This window comes from Gallus gallus, chromosome 8, assembly GCF_016699485.2.
Source record: "Gallus gallus isolate bGalGal1 chromosome 8, bGalGal1.mat.broiler.GRCg7b, whole genome shotgun sequence".
In the NCBI taxonomy this organism is placed as follows: Eukaryota; Metazoa; Chordata; class Aves; order Galliformes; family Phasianidae; genus Gallus; species Gallus gallus.
Genome location: NC_052539.1, coordinates 17,074,596 through 17,092,957, shown reverse-complemented (window position 1 = coordinate 17,092,957; position 18,362 = coordinate 17,074,596). Strand labels below are relative to the sequence as shown.

At 36.5% G+C, this 18,362-nt stretch overlaps 1 long non-coding RNA gene across 1 annotated transcript; it reads right to left on the bottom strand.

Annotated features, from left to right (window-relative positions):
* Positions 1-336: 336 nt before the first annotated feature.
* LOC112532937 lies at positions 337-12,987 on the bottom strand. Its single transcript, XR_006939968.1, has 4 exons — positions 9,976-12,987; positions 8,288-8,361; positions 5,101-5,261; positions 337-2,931 (listed from the first exon to the last, which is right to left on the bottom strand). It is a non-coding gene; the product is annotated as an uncharacterized LOC112532937 (long non-coding RNA).
* Positions 12,988-18,362: the final 5,375 nt, after the last annotated feature.

The window sequence follows — 18,362 nt, the reverse complement described above, 5'->3', positions numbered from 1 at the left end:
ACTATCCCACCTTTGGCATGCAATTCTCTTTCTTAGTAGCAAAATAAAATACACATTATCAGGTAGTGTTTTCCAACTTAATATCCTTATTAAAATCATTGTTTCTATTAAACTAAGAAATTGTATAAGTGTATCATTGTCTAATACAGAATGCATTTCCATTTGGTATGCATGCATGCTCAATGGCCATACTAATTTAATAGTAAGAGGACTTTGCTAGGACTTTGCTAGATTTGCTTTGTGAGAAAAAATCCCCTTAAGATTTCAGGAATGGCCTGGTGTTTTTTTGTTTTGTTTTGTTTTGTTTTTGTTTTTGTTATTTGTTTTGTTTTTGTGTGTGTGTGTGTGTGTGTGTTTTATAAAGGTACTTGTTTAGCTGTGGTTGATGTAGCTTTATTACCATTTATCTGCCTCTTTTTATTCATCACAGTATAAACTCCCTTAAGAGAAAAGGCTCTTACTGGATATGAAAGCAAGAAATAGTTGTTGCTTTTAAAAATATCATTCTGCCAGCTAATAAAAAATGATATAAGTTGCTGTGTACAGAGAACTTTAGAATCTATCACTTATTTTTAAGGGAAAAAAAAAAAAGGAATGAGACATGATTTTTATACCACCAATCATTGAAAAAATGGTGTGTAATGAAAATTCATGTTAATATCACCTCTTTCTATTGGCAAGCTATGGTAGAGAATGTTCTTATTTCTCCAGTGTTTACAAACCATTTAGAAATCTGATCATTCACAGCTTGTGCACTTTCTAGTCATCATGCCAGCCAGAGAATCTAGCACCGCCATCTCAGGCTGGTATCATAGTGAGATTTAAATTGCCAGCTTGAAAGGACAAGGACCTGTTACTCTTGCCTGCTTTTAAAGGATTAGGGAAGGTTGTAATAAAATAATTGCAATGAAAATAAAATTGGAAAGCTGATAGGGAAAAACAACTGCTTTCATTTTTATCATTGGCACTATTTAATGTGCTGAATATATAGATCTTTGGCAATTGATAATTATTAGAATTTCCATAAAATGAGCAGGTGGCCTTCATCTCACCAGACAGATGTTAGCCTCACATCTAATGAAGCTAAACAGAACCACTGTCAATAGAAGGCCTTAAGTTTAACACTCTTCATGATCATTACATCCCTTTCAATAAATCAAGAGCTGTTAAAAAAATACATGGCTATCCCTAGGAAGCAGAACATTTTCTAGCATTGATTGTGCAGATGGTAGAAAGGGCTCCACTTCTCCAGGCTGGTTGCTAATTATCCCATATCAAATATGGATAGGATGACTGCTGTGCAAAGGACTGAGCAGAATGTTGATACTAGGAACCTCAACAAGAATTGGAAATCATTAAAAAATTAAACAGAGAGCTTTGACCTATGAACTTCTGATCATTTCTTCCTAACATCTTCATAGAAATGTTTTTAACCAATAAGCTACCTGACTTCAAATATATGTGCAAGCCTTTGCAGTTCCACTTCTGATGATGAGTTGAAGAGCTGCTCAGAACAAAGAGAGGGAGACTTCCTGAACCAAGGGTAGAGTAATACATAGGTGCAGTTGGGGACATGGGAATGGTTGTCCTGCTTTGTAACAAGAAGCATACCTGTTTTATTCTTGCATCAGAAATCATACACAATTTGGGCATTAATATGCTATCAATAAAACTACATATATGCTGAGAATGGGTTCTTGTTATATGTGAGGAAGCAAGCATAGGGTAAATGTTAGCTCTGTTTAACAGATGATGATGATGTAATACCACCAACATGCTGAGTCTGCACATTATATCCATTTTCTTTGGTAGTTGTAGTGGGGATTACACTGGTACTATGTACTGCATTTAGTCAAGGCAAATTCATGCTAAAAAGCAAAAGTAAACATAAAACACAGCATAGATGCTAACACCACATTCCAACTTAAATAGCTGCAGTCTAATGGCCTTAAAATGTCTTATAATTTTAATTCCATAATATGAACTACATGATGTTATGGTGTGGAATTCTAGTAACCAAAAATCATAAAACCACGACACTCTCTTTTCCTTTCTTGCTTGTATCCTTTTCTTCTGCAAACATAAGCATCACTAAATCTGTGAAAGAATTTATCCACCATATGTGCATTTGCAAGATCTGAATGGTAAATATATATGTAATTATCAGTGTTGTTTATCTAGTACCAAACAGTAAACTGTTAAAAGACTTCAATGCAAAGAGCTATACGAGAGCATTCCAGAAATACAGAAACTTTCTTATGTGTATCATTAGATAAGTTTTTGTGAAATATTGACCAGTAGTAATAATTTGCTTGCTACAGAAAAAAAAAAAATAAACAAAAAGACACATTCAGTTTAAATAACTTGTGCTCAATTTTAAAGCTTGCAATCTTAGCAACTGACATAATCTCTTTTGGATCTATCCCTAGTTTAAGGTTGCTATATTTTGTGGAAGAAAAAAAAGTCACAAAATAGAATCCTTCCTCTCTTACCACGTACTGTCAGATCATAAAGAAAAGAAACACTACAGTGCTCTTTGCTTGTGATGTAAGTTGGTAGCACATAGGTAATGAAAAGCTCAATAGCTCATGTATTTAAACAAACAAAAGCCCACAAAAATCAAACCAACCAAACAAAAAATAATAAAAAACAAACAAATAAAAAACAAAAAACCAACATTGGTTGAATTGGTAAAAATCAGCACAAAATTTTGCCACTGAAGTGAAACTATTTTTTCACTTGAGTAAATGAACATATCACACATGTATAATTTGTTGTTATGTTCTAACTATAAACCCATAGACAAAAGATAGAAAGTAAGAACAAATATTACTCCAGAATTCAATTTTTTCAAGACTCACCTGGGGGAAAGGAATTCTGCTTCCAGTTTCTGTATCCAGTTAACATCCTGGCCACCAGGCGATGTGGATTCTATGTCAACAATGGACAGAAACTGAAGCCAGGCTGTTCATGCTCCTGATGGTTTCAGCACTGCAGACTGACATAAAATCAGGTATAGCCTCAAGGGCAGACTTGGATTACCTAATGTCTTTGACCCTTTTGGGAAGACAGAGAACAAAACACCTAGCATTGTAGGCCATCTATGTACCCTGAGGAGGGGAGCCTTTGTGGCTCTTCACATATTTTCCTTTGAGATTAATTTGCAACAGACTTAATCCATGAAGGATTTGTTTAAAACAAACAAACAAACAAAAACAATTAAAATAATAAAAAAAAGTATCCTGTCATCTCACTGTGGAGGAAATGGGTCTTTAGTGTGGGTGATACTTTGAGTTGAAGAGTTGGCAGGTATTGGCTAACACTACCTCATTCAAATGCATGAGGAATGGCCCTTCAAATATTCTGTTTAGAGAGTACAATGGTCTGAACTGCTTTGTTATCCACATACACTGAAAGCAGATTCATTGAGTTAAAGAAAATAACCAAGTACTGTCCCTCCCCTTTTACTCTTGGCATTGCTACAGATGAATAACAATATTGGGCGCTTGCTGCAGAACCTTGGGCTGCTTCCTTTGCAAAGACACTTGGAGTTCTTTGAGAAAAGCATGTCCTAGTTTCAGCAGAAGATACACCACTATGGAAGTTTCATTTTAATAGCTGGATAAATGCATGGATCTGGCCTGGTATTGTTTTTATTATTAAAGTGGAACTGTGAAAGTTTCTCCTTCACACTATTTAAGAAGTAACTAACAAACCTGTCTCTGATCATTTTAAATTTGATTGGGATTTCCCACTTAGAACAGTTACTGCTTTGAAGGAAATATTCTCCAAAAAACAAACAAAACAAACAAAACAATTTCAGAAATGTTTTGACACATGTGAAAGTAGTCTTAGATTCTAAATGGTAAAAGGGGTCACATGAGTGTTGCCAGAACCTCCACACTCCATACAGACTTCTATCAGTGACACTTAGAAGTAAAATGCAGGATATCTGTTAGATACTTCCTCCTGGACAAAGCCTGGCACTCATATCTTAAGCAAATGTATTCAGTACTCCTTTTTCAGATCAGTAATGGCTTGAATCATTCATTAACTCTGGAAGCCTTCTTCAGGCTTGCTGAAAAACTTACTTGTTTAGATATCTAATGATTTCCAATTAGATTGCTAATGACCAAAATACTGAGTTACTATGACTTTACTTACTGGAGATAAATATTTCACTAGCATACACAGTATTTTGAGCGCTCTGTCAGGATTTTTCAATAGCATTAAGTGCCAGATTCAGGACTCAGAGTTCTCAACAAAATGGAATTAGAATCAGCCCATTCCAACACTAAAACAGAGGAAACAAATATTTTCTCTGGATCACTCACTGGACAATGCATTCCCACTTGCAAGCAAAAAGTTTATCTAGAAAACAAACAGTTCATTAAATGGAACTGGAGCACAGCATTAGTTTGTGAAAACACAACAGGGTACATAAAATAAGCCCACACACATGATCTATGAGGGCTGCTGTGATGCCTCCTATTTTATTATAGTGGCCCATGACATCAGAAGCAGATGTTGGAGGGATGGCAGTAGAGGGTGAGCCTTCCCCACCAATATTCTATTACATTTTGTTGCTGTGTGACAGATGGCAGATGAGGGACAGCCTCACAAAATGGTGCCTGATATGGAAGTGTTTATGAAGCACAAGTATGTCATTGAGTTACTCCCACATGTCAAAAATGGCACCCATTGACATTCGTAGATGCTTGCTGAATGCTTATGGAGACCAAATAGTGGATGTGAGCACAGCAAGGCAATGGGTGGTGAAACACTGTGAATTAGGGGGTCACCTCCACTTGTGCAGATTTTTATGAGCATGACATACAGGCTCTTGTTCATCACTGGTGAAAATGCATAACTATTGTGGTTACTGTGCTGAAAAAATAGTGTTTTGTAGCTGAGAATTTGCTCTATCAAATAGCATTATTGTACTCTTTGTATCTTTTGTCACTGCCATGGAAATAAATAAGAGGCATTACTTTTGGAGTAACTACATAAAACAACTGACTTTTTGGTTTGGAGTCTGAAGACATTTGTACAGACTCCTCTTCAGGCTGCAGGAGCAACCATCACTATACCTCTTCTTACCTTCACTGCTGGCTCAGATCTCTCCTGCTTGCTGATTTCTTGTACTGAAATGTCATCTCTGCCTTGCACCATCTTGGCCTCAGTATTTCTATGTGTATTGTGAGGGACTTTTGTGGTGCTGGACTTCTGGGGTGTCCCCAAAGATGCAGTCCCTTCTGCAGCTGCAAAAAGAAGTCCGGGCACTCATCAAATCATAGAATCATACAATTGCTCAGGTTGGAAAAGACCTTAAAGATCATCAAGACAAACCACAACCTAACCATACTACCCTAACAACCCATGGCTAAATTATGTCCCACCTATCCAGCTGGGTTTTAAACACATTCAGGGATAGTGACTCAACCACCTTCCTGGGGAGTCTGTTCCAGTGCTTAACAACCCTTTCTGTAAAAAAGTTTTTCCTGATATCCAAACTAAAGCTTCCCTGGCGCAACTTGAAATCATTTCCCCTTGTCCTGTCACCTGTCACCAGTGAGAAGAAACAAACCCCGCTCTCACTGCAACCACCTTTCAGGTATTCGAAATGAACAATGAGGTCTCCCCTCAGCCTCCTCTTCCCCAGACTAAACAGCCCCAGTTCCTTCAGTCACTCCTCACAGGGCATGTTCTCCAAGCCCTTCACAAGCCTTGCTGCCTTTGTTGGATCTGCTCCAGCACCACAATGTCCTTTCAGTATTGAGGTCCCCAAAACTGAACACAGTAATTGAGGTGGGGCCTCACCAGTGCTGAGTACAGGGGCAGGATTACTTCCCTAAGTCCTGCTCATTATACATTCTGATATAAGCCAGGATGCCACTGGCCTTGGCCACCTGGGCACACTACTGGCTCATATTCAACCAACTGTCCATCAAGGTCCTTTTCTGTCAGGCAGCTTTCCAGCCACTCCTCCCCAAACCGTAGGGTTGCCTGAGGCTGTTGTGACCAAAATGCAGGTCCCAGCACTTGGCCCTATTGAAACTCACACAGTTTTCCTTTGCCCATCAATCCAGTCTGTCCAGGTCCCTCTGTAGTGCCTTTCTACCTTCCAGCAGATCAACACTCCCTCCCAACTTGGTGTTGTCTGCAAATTTACTGAGGGTAATCAGTGATGATCTGTTGGTGCTGGAGAAAGGGAGATCTCAGGACAGCTCATTTAGATCCTGAAGTGTTCAGCAAACTTCCCATTACCTTCCAACATGCTACTAAGTTTCTGTTTTTATTCTTGTTCTTATGCTTTGAAAAAAGCTTAACAGAACATAGAGTACAGTGTACAGATACATTTCTGTCATCGGGCAAAGGCTCTGAACTCCAGTTTTATATCCTTAGTGCATCTTCTGGCCAAGTTGTTGGAGTAGAACATATACTTCTATTTTTCACAAAACAAAACAAAAAAACCCATACCAAAAACCCAACACTTGAAATCCAAATGGATATTTGAACTGCCACAATGCTTCTAACTTGCTTTATTTGTTATGCCCCTTCTTGCATCTGTACTAAGCAAACTACATCTATAAACACTGCAGTTAAGGTTAGCCACATTTTCATTTTAAGTTGATTTATATTGCATTGTGGTAATTTTAGATGTAGCTCCTGTAACTTTACACTCATCTTTCATTTGTATTTATCACTTTATTTTGTGCATATAGATGCCCTTAAAAAAAGTTCCTTCCTAGTGACTTCTCATGGTTATCTTCTTAAGAAAATTAAAGCAACTCCAGATGTATCTGTATTCAGAAATACTAGAATAGGGTGACAAGCTATAAAGTATAATGCAATTGGAAACTTCTTATCATCATCATATTAGTTCAAGAACATTAAATTAATAAAACATGGAAAACAAAATACACATTTTTCAGATCTTGGTATTTTAATTCCAAACTCTTGTATTATCTGTCAATCCTCAACTGAAATTACAGAAAATACTCATGCTAGGAGCATATAGAGAGTTTTGTTACACATAAATAGAGGATGATAAAAGTCTTCTCTTGCTTCATATTTTATGAATATATGCTTTAAGAGAGGCTTGTAGTTTTTACTGTAAGATCACAGATATCCATAATAAAATATACTGAAAACATACTTTGACTCCTTAGTTCTGCCTGAGAAACAGAGGGCTGAATATTGCAGGCTGTGCAATATTAATACCAAGATCTTTGAGAGCAGTAGCACAGCTTTTCCATCACTTTCCCCACATGGATAACAATGAAACACCAGAAACAGTTTGGTACAAACTGATCTTCTACTATACTAAATAAAGTCAGGCCACATTTTTTACAAGTGACAAGGACAAAAGAAGAGTATCTTAAGAGTTGCAAAGACTGTGAATCTTTGTTTGTTAGACGTGGTTTCATTTTTGTTGTACCATTCCTCTCCATTGATTTTTTGATAGCTCAGAAAAGAATGAAGTCTCCAAATCTAGACCAGCACATCTGTGGCCCAGATAAGCAAAGGGATAAACAGTCCCATGATAAATGATATCTCAATGAAGGATACCAGATATCTTGATGAGTACTAAAGAATTTCCATGTGGAGAACAAACACTATCAGAAAAAAGGAAGACATGATAAAATAAAAACATTTCAGGGATGTGAGGCAAAGGGGAAGTTGAGGAAACGCAACAGTTGTATTTGAAACTGTACTGAAAATTACTCTTTCCATGTTAAACTTTTTTCAACTGAGGATCTGTAGATTTTATTGAAACCTTTGTTATTTCATTTGGACTCTGAAAATATTTGAGCTAAGATGGATCACAACAGTGTTCCTCCACTGGAATTCCAATATTCTATCGAAAGAATGTGAATATTACTTTACAAGAACTGTTAGAAATCCATTCTTCTCAAAAAGCCTTTGCCTCACTTTTTTTTTTTTTCTTTTTGCCCCCAACACACATGGTGAGTAGTGATGAGTATTTAAAAAACAAACAAAATTAAACTAAAACATAATGTTAAAAGGAAACCATTTTCAGAACAACAAAACCTCTATCATATGAACAGTTAATTCAGAATTTTATAGCAGTCACTTTATTGTCCTCACTGCACATAATTCCCACTTAGGAAAGCTTTAACCCTAGAGTTATACTAGAAGCAGTAGTGCTTACTTTAGTATTTCTCTTCCTTAATCCAAGATAAATCTCTATAATTAGAATTGACTGCTTTTTAAAGGAACAGAAATGGCAAGTGGCCCTATCTTAAATTAAAAGATCTATTACCTTTGGTCGTCTAATTCTTCTCAGCAATGTGTTGTCTCTGGAGGCACTTTTTCATCCTTATGAAAACTAACTTACTGTAGGTGCAGAGGGGAAAACAAATCATTGGAGTTATGACTGCATAAGGAAGATATATACAAGTTTACAGCATTTGAAAATAATTGCCAACTATGTCACCTATGAATATTTTATTTAAAAAATTCTGTAGCATAAGCTATTCATCAAATAAGATGTTGTTATTGAGAGCTACTTTCATGCAAATGGGATTTTGTGAAGTAAAAACTGAGATATGCCTCCATTTCTGCTACCATGAGTTGAAGGCCTAAATGCTTAGTGGCACTTTTGCTACACCAGAGCTTTGTACAGCCATGCCCCAGAACCCCTTAATGCTACACAGAAATACACAGTCCACAGTAAATGCCTCACCACAATTTAGTGGCATGTACCTGCAGTTAACTGTTTATTCCTCTTGTTCCCATGATTTTCTTTCTTGTGTCCTGCACAGATAAAAGCTATTCTTTTTAAATTTACCCTTTCCCTTTTTCCCCTTCTGTCCAGCTTTTTATATGTCTGTGGCTTTACAATCTGGACCTTAATGATCCTGTAATTGTGTATGCTCATCAGTCTCTCTTTTCCTAGTCAGACAAGCAGCAGATGTCCTAAGGTCTGCCAGAGGATTTGAGATTTTCAAACCCATCATACCTTCAAATTAGTGAACACTGGCAGCATGTACTACAATAACAATGCTGGAAGCTATCTGTTGGCTTGATGCTTTGATCACAAAGTCATTTATATAACAGTAACCAACACCATTTGTCTAACTATGCACAATATTCAATGGATCATATGCATCTCATGTTAAAAAGGCCCGGGTCCAAACCAGTTCATCTTTCTTTTACCTCAAATAAACAAATAATAATATAAATAAAACAACAACAACAACAAAAACACTTAATATACGAACCAAATGAAACATAGCCCCAGTGGAAGAATAATTCTCCCACCATTCCATCCCCTCCTCCAAATGCTTAGTTTTGCTCATTCTGACAATTATTTTATCTAAGTAACATTATATTTCAGTACTTTCTGTTCTTCAGATCTTTATGTGTTGTCCATTAAAACTACATTCTACAAACACACTAGCATCCACAGGAGGGATTTTAGAAATCATCAACAGGCCAGATAGCTTATGGTGGCTGAACACAAGGTATTTTGACTCTCCTGGCTAATTCCACTTATTTCAGCAGAGCTGAGCCAACAGTAAATCTGAGCCCTCTATCTAAATTTAATCTGTTCATTACCTCCGAAGACTATTGCAAATAAATAGGCAATCAAGTAGCTGGAAGGACAGAAAAGAGGGATACGGTTTACAATAGGTAACCTTATACAAGACAATTAGATCTCTGATTCCTTTTCTCCCAAGCAACAGACAATAACAGTTCAAACTAATAACCATTCAAATTTTCATTTCCACATTTAATTGATGCTCTTGAGAGTTTATTCAGCTCACTCTAAATTGGTCCCTTGGTAACTGACTTCAGTGATAACTGGATCAACCTGCAGGTAAGAGCGGGACTGGGACCTGTAGAGCATGAAGCTCTCTGATTTACACAGCAGTGTAAGCTGCTCAAGCACATGCACAGTGTAAGCAATTGTTGGAAGGTGTCAGATGCCTTGACAATGTACTTTACCTTTAACTGGCAAAACAAGCTCAGTGTTTACTGAGTTCTTGGCTTCTTCACTCCTGCTGCATTGAGAGCGACACTTGTGAGATCGACATCCTTCCCAGGAGAATGACGTGAAGAACAATTCAGTTTACTAACTCCAGGCTACGAAGGACCTTTTAGATAATGCTTCTAGTGAGGACTGTCTGGGATGTCTCTTTACCTGGAGCAACTCACCTCTATTCCCCCGTGGACTCCTGTCACCTGCCTGATAACGATCTAGTCATTACCAAATAAAATTCTATCTATTTAGAAAATTTCAATAGACATCACTACTTAAAAGACTTTCCAAAGATGTAAGATAGCAGAATGTGTCTTTGGGTCAAAGGAGAATCTTATCTCCCTATGGTTTCTAAATCTGTAAGTTTTTCTGAGGAATGGAGTGTTGAAATCTGATTGCTGAGACTGTGCAACAAGAATGAAAGCTAAAGAGAAAGATTAAAGATGTTTAAAGTTCAGATATATCTTTACTATCTTTCTCAGCACATTGACATAGGGATTAAATACAGTTTCTCAGAAAAGTGAAAAAATCATTTTAATAGAGTCTAGTCAGAATTAGGTAACATAAGGATTGTTATCTGCACACCTACAAAAATATTTTATCATGAAACAGAATAACCCTTGAAGTAGGATATTCACTAATAACACTCCTAAAAGTGCCTGTTTATTTTTTTATCAGACTTCAGATTTTATTCTATTTTCACTCTTCGGGAAGGCATGTATTAAATTTTGGTGTCCTTGCACTGCTGTCTCTGAGTTTTTCTTTGGAAACAAAGGGTGTTTTTTTTTTTGTTTTGTTTTGTTTTTGTTTTTGTTTTAAATGTATTCTCATTCTAAATACCTGTAGTGCTATACAAAGGTTTTCCATCTTAGAACAGCAGAGTTCAATCATCTAATGTGTGACATAAGTTTCCATTTTACTAGACCACCTTGGCCAAACCACTTAGTATTTGAGAACTCATTAGTGCGTAACCAGTGTATGGCTAATGACGAACATCTCCTTTGTTCACTGGAAGAAAATCATATCTCTTGTCTTCTGCAGCTGCCCTAGAATTCTTCAGCATAGAATTAATGAGTAACCCTGGAGACAGGGTGGACAAAAATCTGAGAGCAGCACAGGTCTCTACAGCATTACCCCTAAGCAATGATCTTTTCTCATAAGGTTATTAGAAACCCTATCATTGTTATTTGATCTTTGAATCGTTCAATTTTTCTGCCTAATCATTCATAATTGAGTTAATTCCCAGCCTTTATCAAAGCTGTTTTTAGCAACTGATTACTCAATAAAAAAAAGGTGTGGGAGACAATGGAGGAGGAAAACGGAGAATTGTAAAAAAGGAAGGGCATTTTAGTCTAAAATACATTTGCATTTCAAAAGATTAGAGTAAATCATGTGCACTTAACTGTCACTTGCTTTTTTAATTTAATTAATGTCAGAAAGACACTTTAATACAAAGTGCTCTAAAGGTGCTTGGAAAGAAAAAAATTGTCCCCCAAGTGTCTGCTGTGAAGAGCCCCCGGGTGACACTCAGAGTAATGCACTTTTTGAGTACTTCAACTTACTAGTGTCTTTCAGCACTTAATTAGCATAATTTGACACAATTATAGATATAAACACTTTATAAGCACTTGGTACAAGGAGTGTCAAAAAAGTGTTGATCTCCATCAGTTTTTTACTGGAAACAGAAAGCTCCAGCACAGCACTCAAACAAGTGCTCAGAAGTGTTCCACGCTATCAACAACATTCAAAGCACCAAAGAAGAAAAGCTGCTTTCAAAGTGTGATCTGGATAAATTCTTCAGAGTTTTATACATACATCTAGGAGGCTAAAACCATTAAAACTATATGAAATGTACAACCAGAGTTACTCAACTCTTCTGGTCACTAACCAGTTGCAATGTCTGGGTGAATTAGTCACTGGGGAAAAAGAAGGAAAACAAAAATGTCACTGTTCCAAATTGCACCTATCATCTTATCTACATATTGACACATTAGGTCTGCTGAAAGAGGACCAAGAATATGTTTGTTATATATGCCCAACTCCAAGTGCTTAGGAAAAGACTGAGGGAAGGTATGCCACATGATGTTGAACCTAAAGACATTTCTGTTCTGTTAATGTTCCCTTCTTAGTTGAAAATATTGTGAAAAAAAAAATTGAAATGAAATGTGCTGTATATTTTCTTGATACAGCTAGTGAGTCCTCCTTTTGCATTATACACAGTGAATAAGAGAAATGTTGCCTCCCAGAACACATTGCTGAGGACAGGCTCCAACAGGCAAAGTCTGGTCAGCAGTGATTCCACACAGCTGCCTGGTACCCACGCTCCTTGTCTAAGGAACAAACCAGGGTTTGTGCTGAAAGTTTATTCTAATCAATGGGGAAAAGAGCAAAGGCACAAAGCCTAGGTTTGCTCACAGGATATTGCAATATCACCTCTCTCTCTATTTTGATCCATGGATTTTCTTTTCACAGAAACTGTTTTTAATTATTAAAAATTTAATTAATAACTCTGTGCTGTTCAAAACTTCAAATCAGGGTGAGGACTACGTTTTGTGTAAACATATGGTAAAAAGATTTGTTTCTGAAGACTGATTTAAAATTAAAAAAAAAATAATAGCTTGCTTTTTCCTCTTTCTGTTTCTTTTCACATTCATAATTTAGCATACATTTACTTAAGTCAGAGGCTGTGCTTTGCAAAGTGAATGAAGCACATAAACCCTGATATATATTATGTCTTTGTATATGAGGTAGATAAGATAAATTTATTAACATTTTTCCTGACAGTTACATTAATCATCTTAACACCCTGTGATTTTTTTTTTCTTTTTTTTGCCAGTGAAGTGCAATGACAATTGGTCAATATTAAAGAGCAGTCATCATATCATGAAGATAACATCTATGTAAGCTGAAGCAAACAAAAACAAGACGTGACATTTTGAAAATCATAACTTACTTTTAATAGGGTTAACAACTAACTGCTTTTGAAAATAAACTATTGGAAATTGTTCCTATTTACCTTTATAACTGTTAACTGTTGGTAGTATTTTCTAGTGAGGTCCACACATTTTGATTTAGAAGATGCCTGATCTGCCTTCAAATTACCTGTGACACTTGTAATTTTTAAAATATGGATTACCAGAGCCCAACCAGACCATTTCTTCTTTCAAGTTCATTTTGTTGTTGTTGTTGTTGTTGTTTTTGTCTGTTTTGTTTTGTTGTTTGGTTGGGAGTGGCGTACAACTGAGGACCCTAAGAAAACAAAACAAAACAAAACAAAAAAACTTAAAAGAGTAAAAGTAAATTGCAAGCACTAGGAATTACAGGATCATCTGAAGAAATAAAACCAATTTTTCAGGAACCTACTAACAGAAACTGCAAAAACTGTGGCCTTTCTTTCTGTGTCTGAAATTTGCCATCTACCAATTTGGGGCACTGTTGCAGCAAAGCACTTAAGCACTGCTCAAATCCTCTTGAAGTCAGAGGGATTTAAGTAAGTGAATAAAATTACGTGCATACTGAAGTACTTGGCTGGGCTAGGTTGCATTGTTGAATTTGGCCATGGACAATTTTAAAAGATTACTCCAAAACTGAAACTGTTATCTGTAATTTCCTTGACAAAAGAAGATGTATTCTGCCTTTCTCCTTCTAAAACATGTGAGCTAAATAGAACAGAAACAGCTATTTTTCAAGAGTATAGGGGGGGGGGAGTCTCCAAGAGAAAACAAAAATGCAAGCTGTTTTTTGTTTCCTTTATGTATAAATATGATTTGTTTCATGTTCTTGATCTATTCTGAAACAAATGTATTTACAGCCAGTGTTCTCTCTCTGCCTACCAATTTACATGTTATGTCCCTCAGCATTTTGGGCACTATTTTGAGAAACACTGAGGGCCAGAGATTTTGAAAACAAAACACAAATCCACCCCTCTTCCCTCAATTTAACTGCAGTTGGGGAAAAGACTAACACTGTAATTCAAAAAGCTCCAGCTTCCCTACTATCTAACTACAGAGGCATCTCTTTGTTTGACTTAGTCTAATTCCTCCAGGATCTAGGAGTCTGCTTCAGAGCATGTTCAAAACCATTCCAGTTTTAGCAGTTCATTTACTTTGTCTTAAACCTGACAGGAATCCAAAAATTATGCAGAGGATTCCTTAAATCCTGAAGGGAGCAATCAGCGGATGGAAAACATACATAACTTTCAAACAGAATTTACTCCCAGTGAAAATGCAGCAGAGTATTCTTTTGGAATGAATGCAAGAGAAGGAGGGTTAAGCATCCTAGAAGGAAGTGTACTCATTAGAAATAGGAAATGTGCTGAATTTGTTCGTCCTCAGAGGGCATACACCTGTATCTCACAGAAGAAAAAAACAAAGTAATCAAAAACCCAAATCCAAACCAACCAACCAAACCAACAACAAAACCTTAATCATATGGTTTCATTTCCACAGGCACATTTGAAAAGAAAACTGCTAGTGCTCTGGTCCTCCAAAAAAATAGTTCTAGATGCAAAACCTGGTGTGCTTTGGGACTGCAGGGCAGAGTTCAACCTAAAAATCCTTGATCAGTCAATTCAGCTCTAGACAGAGGAGGAATTCAAAGCATGTTTCTTGAAACATTTCTTACCAAACAGCTTCATGTGCCTCTACTCACCACACAGGTGTCAAGAAAACTTTTCACAAGTCAGGTAACTTGGTGCATGTCCTATTCAGTTAGTGTACACGTCCTGAACTGACTCTGAGATTAAATAACTAAAACCACTAAATATCTAAACCACTAAATAACTGAAAACCACTAAAAATGCCTTTTCCAGATCTGGTTAAATGTGTAAAAAACAAAACAAACAAACAAACAACAACAAAAAAGAAAAACAAAACACTCAATAGTTGAATTGATCTAGACGACAACTGTCTGTTACTCCTCAGCTGCCCCTGCTTCATGAAAACCCTGCTGCACTGTAGGACTAGGCTGGTTATATAGCAAACAGGGACCATTTAAACATGCACCGTATGTGCATTGCAATGCCAGATTTCTTAATAAAAGTAGTCCTGGAACAATCAGCCTCATTCCTCTGCTCATTTTCAAACCCTGAATTCATTCAGCATATATTATAAATCACTTTCTTCCCCAGACAATAGGCATTCTGGATCCTCTGGCATTCCATGGCCCTTTATTCAGAAAAGGTCTCATTTTGTTCCACTCATAGTTTTTTTCCCTCTCAGTTTTAGTCACTAAACATTTTACTTAGAAGAAATGCAATAAGTGAATGCCAATACCATTAATGAGCAGGAAGGAGTATGTAAATGACAAACTAAGAAAAGACTTAAAATTGGGAATATAGAGAACACTTATAGAATGATTATGACATTGCAGAATTATGTATATATACCAATACTTACAGTCCAAACAATATAGTATTACTAAGTTTGTTGGACTTCGTATCCTATGACTGTGTTTGTGCTATTCAATGAAAAGGTTATAGTTCAGCATGGATTTGACAACAGAACACAGTACTCAAGCGGAAAACATTAAACAAACTTAACATCACTGCAATCAAACCCACTTAAAATATCATACAGCCATTACATTTTGTGAGGCAAGCACATTTGCTCAGCATCTATCTTAATATTTTGCATGTGATTAGTCCAGCTCTGTCACACTGTGTAAGCATGCCAATAACATATTCTTAAAGTTAGAACAGCATAAATGTGGTTTATTTTATTTATTTATTTATTTATTTAGTCAAGGGCAATAAGATGCATCCAGCAAACTGCACTACATCTAGGTCTGAAACTTAAACTGAATTCTGGATACTTATGGAAATCTGGTGCAACTGGGGTTGATTCTCATTTACCTTCCCTGTGCAGCTGGATTTAATTCATAATTAACTTCTCTACCTCTTTGTCCAAAAGTTTGTTTAATTTTTTTTTTCCCCTAAGATCACCATATGCAGCCTTTTCTTGTTATTAGAAAGCTTTGATGATGGCTTTGACAGGCATCATTTATTTAATAGTCTGAGTTGCTTTCAAATCTTCCATTAATTCCTTGGCCTGCTTCATTTATTATCTGTCACACATATGTTCCACTGCCAAGCCAACCTTTGCTCAGGTAATGACTGGCCAGCGTGGACAAATACATTCTGCCTACACCTGCTGAGAAGATGGCAAGAAAATCTCGTCTTTTCTTTTCTTAAGCCTGTCATGTGTTGTTATTAAAACACTGATGCTTCCCTTTTGACAAAGGCAGAGCACAAATTTGCAATAATGTAATCTTAAGAATCTGCACAGCAGGGTGTTTTTTCTCCCTCCTCAAATCATGCATATCAATCTATTTGTTTCTTTATTCTTTTTCTCCCCACAACCCTACTGTTTGTAATGAACACAGTCTGCAGGTGCACAGAACAGAGTGGCTAAAGCCATTCGTGGGGGAAACAGATTTGTGAGAGGCACCACAGAGCTCAGCTACAGAAGAGCTATGATGGGTGTCACACACAGCAGCTGCAGATCGCACAGAAACAGGATGGTTGGCTCCTAATCCAGAGCAGATTTCTGATTGAAATGGATGGGGAAAAAAACAGCTATGCAGGCGAGTGCAATCAGTTTATGTGATGTAAGTGAGTGCGCCATGCTCTCTTGTGCTGGTAGATAAGAGGTATAAAAGATCATCCATAAAATCTGTGTCTTTAGACAGAAAAGAGGTTATTGTTTCTGTTGTTGTTTTAAAAAAATAACAAAATCCATTAAATTCTTGTTTTTTTCCCGTTTCTTCTCTAAATTCCTCAGTGAATTTCTTTAATTAAAAATACTTCCTTACAAAGCTAATACATGAAAAGAGTTATGTATTGTGTAGTTAAGTATATCATAGTAGGTAGAATTATAGATCTAAAACTTCAGCAGAATCAGTGGTGTGAAAAATCCATTGAACTGTGTTAACAAGGACTCTCCAGATAGGTGAGACATGGTTTTAAGAGATGATACCATGATCCAAACATTGTCCGTACTGATTTTAAACACTAATGAAGTATCAGTGTGCAGCTTTGCATACTTGAAAATGAATTCCAGTTATTTAGCTACATAAAGCTAAACTGATCTTTATTTCCTTATAACTAATGTACCGAGTTTTTGAACACTTACATGATGGATTTATGCATACAGGATCAATTTCTAGGTAAATTTTTCCTTTATATTTAGCTCTACAACAACAAATTGTTTCTCCATTATGAAAAATTGCCAATCTAATCATCTCTCATTGCCTTGGAATTTAGCTTTTGTGACTTCGATTAGATCATATTTTCCGTATTGGAAGATTAGCTTTTGACTGTATTTTTGTTGACAAGTCTTCTGCTATTCTTTCACTTTTTTTTTTTTTCCAGACAAGAATAACAATGATCAGTTTTCTAGATGATTAATTCCTTTCTCAGTATTCAAAGGGGAATAATCATTTGCCAGGCAAATGGTACAAAACTTTATTAATAGATACAACCAAGGCAAATACATTTCTAATAAGAGACCTTATATCTTTTTCTATTCCATATTTGAAAGATGGTAGATAATGCTTAGAAATAGCCATCTGCCTCTGTAGAAGTTTATTCCCTATTACTGCCTCTTAAAAAAGATTTTCATTGAGAATTTACAGTGTTTTTGCTGACTTCTACACAAAAGGGAACAAGACAACATATATAAGGCACTGGCATGTCCATGCATTCCAGGAGAGTCTTGATTCATGGTATGCCTGCATAATAATACTGGGTCATTCCAAAAGTAATGCATCCTATTTATTTCCAGGGAAAACACAAAGAGCACAATAACACTGATGGAGCAAATTCTCAGCTACAAAACACCATTTGAATACATATCACCACCATTAGCTATATATTCTCACCAGTGATGAACAAGAGCCTGTATGACCTGCACGTAAAAGTCTGTATCAGCACGGGTACCAACACTCACTGTTGTCACTGCTGAGATGCACCATCCACTGACTCACTGTGCTCACAGCCACTGTTTGGTCTCCATAAAAGTACAGCAAGCATCGATGGATGTCAATGAGCTCTATTTTTTTTCCACATGGAAGAATGGCAAACAACATGTAATGGCAACAACATGTAACAGAATATTGGTGGGAAGGTTTAACCTCTACTGCCTTATTGCAAACATCTGCCCCTAGTGTTGTGGACTGACATAAAATAGAAGGCGTTACTTTCAGCGCATCCCTCAAATTAATAAAAATTAATAAGGCTACTTGTGATAATCAAGTTAGCAAGAAAATAATCACTTTTAGCATTAGATATGATCTAAATAATGGAAAAAATATCTCCTGTTTACACTATGGAATTTTTTTGAAGCATAAAGGACAA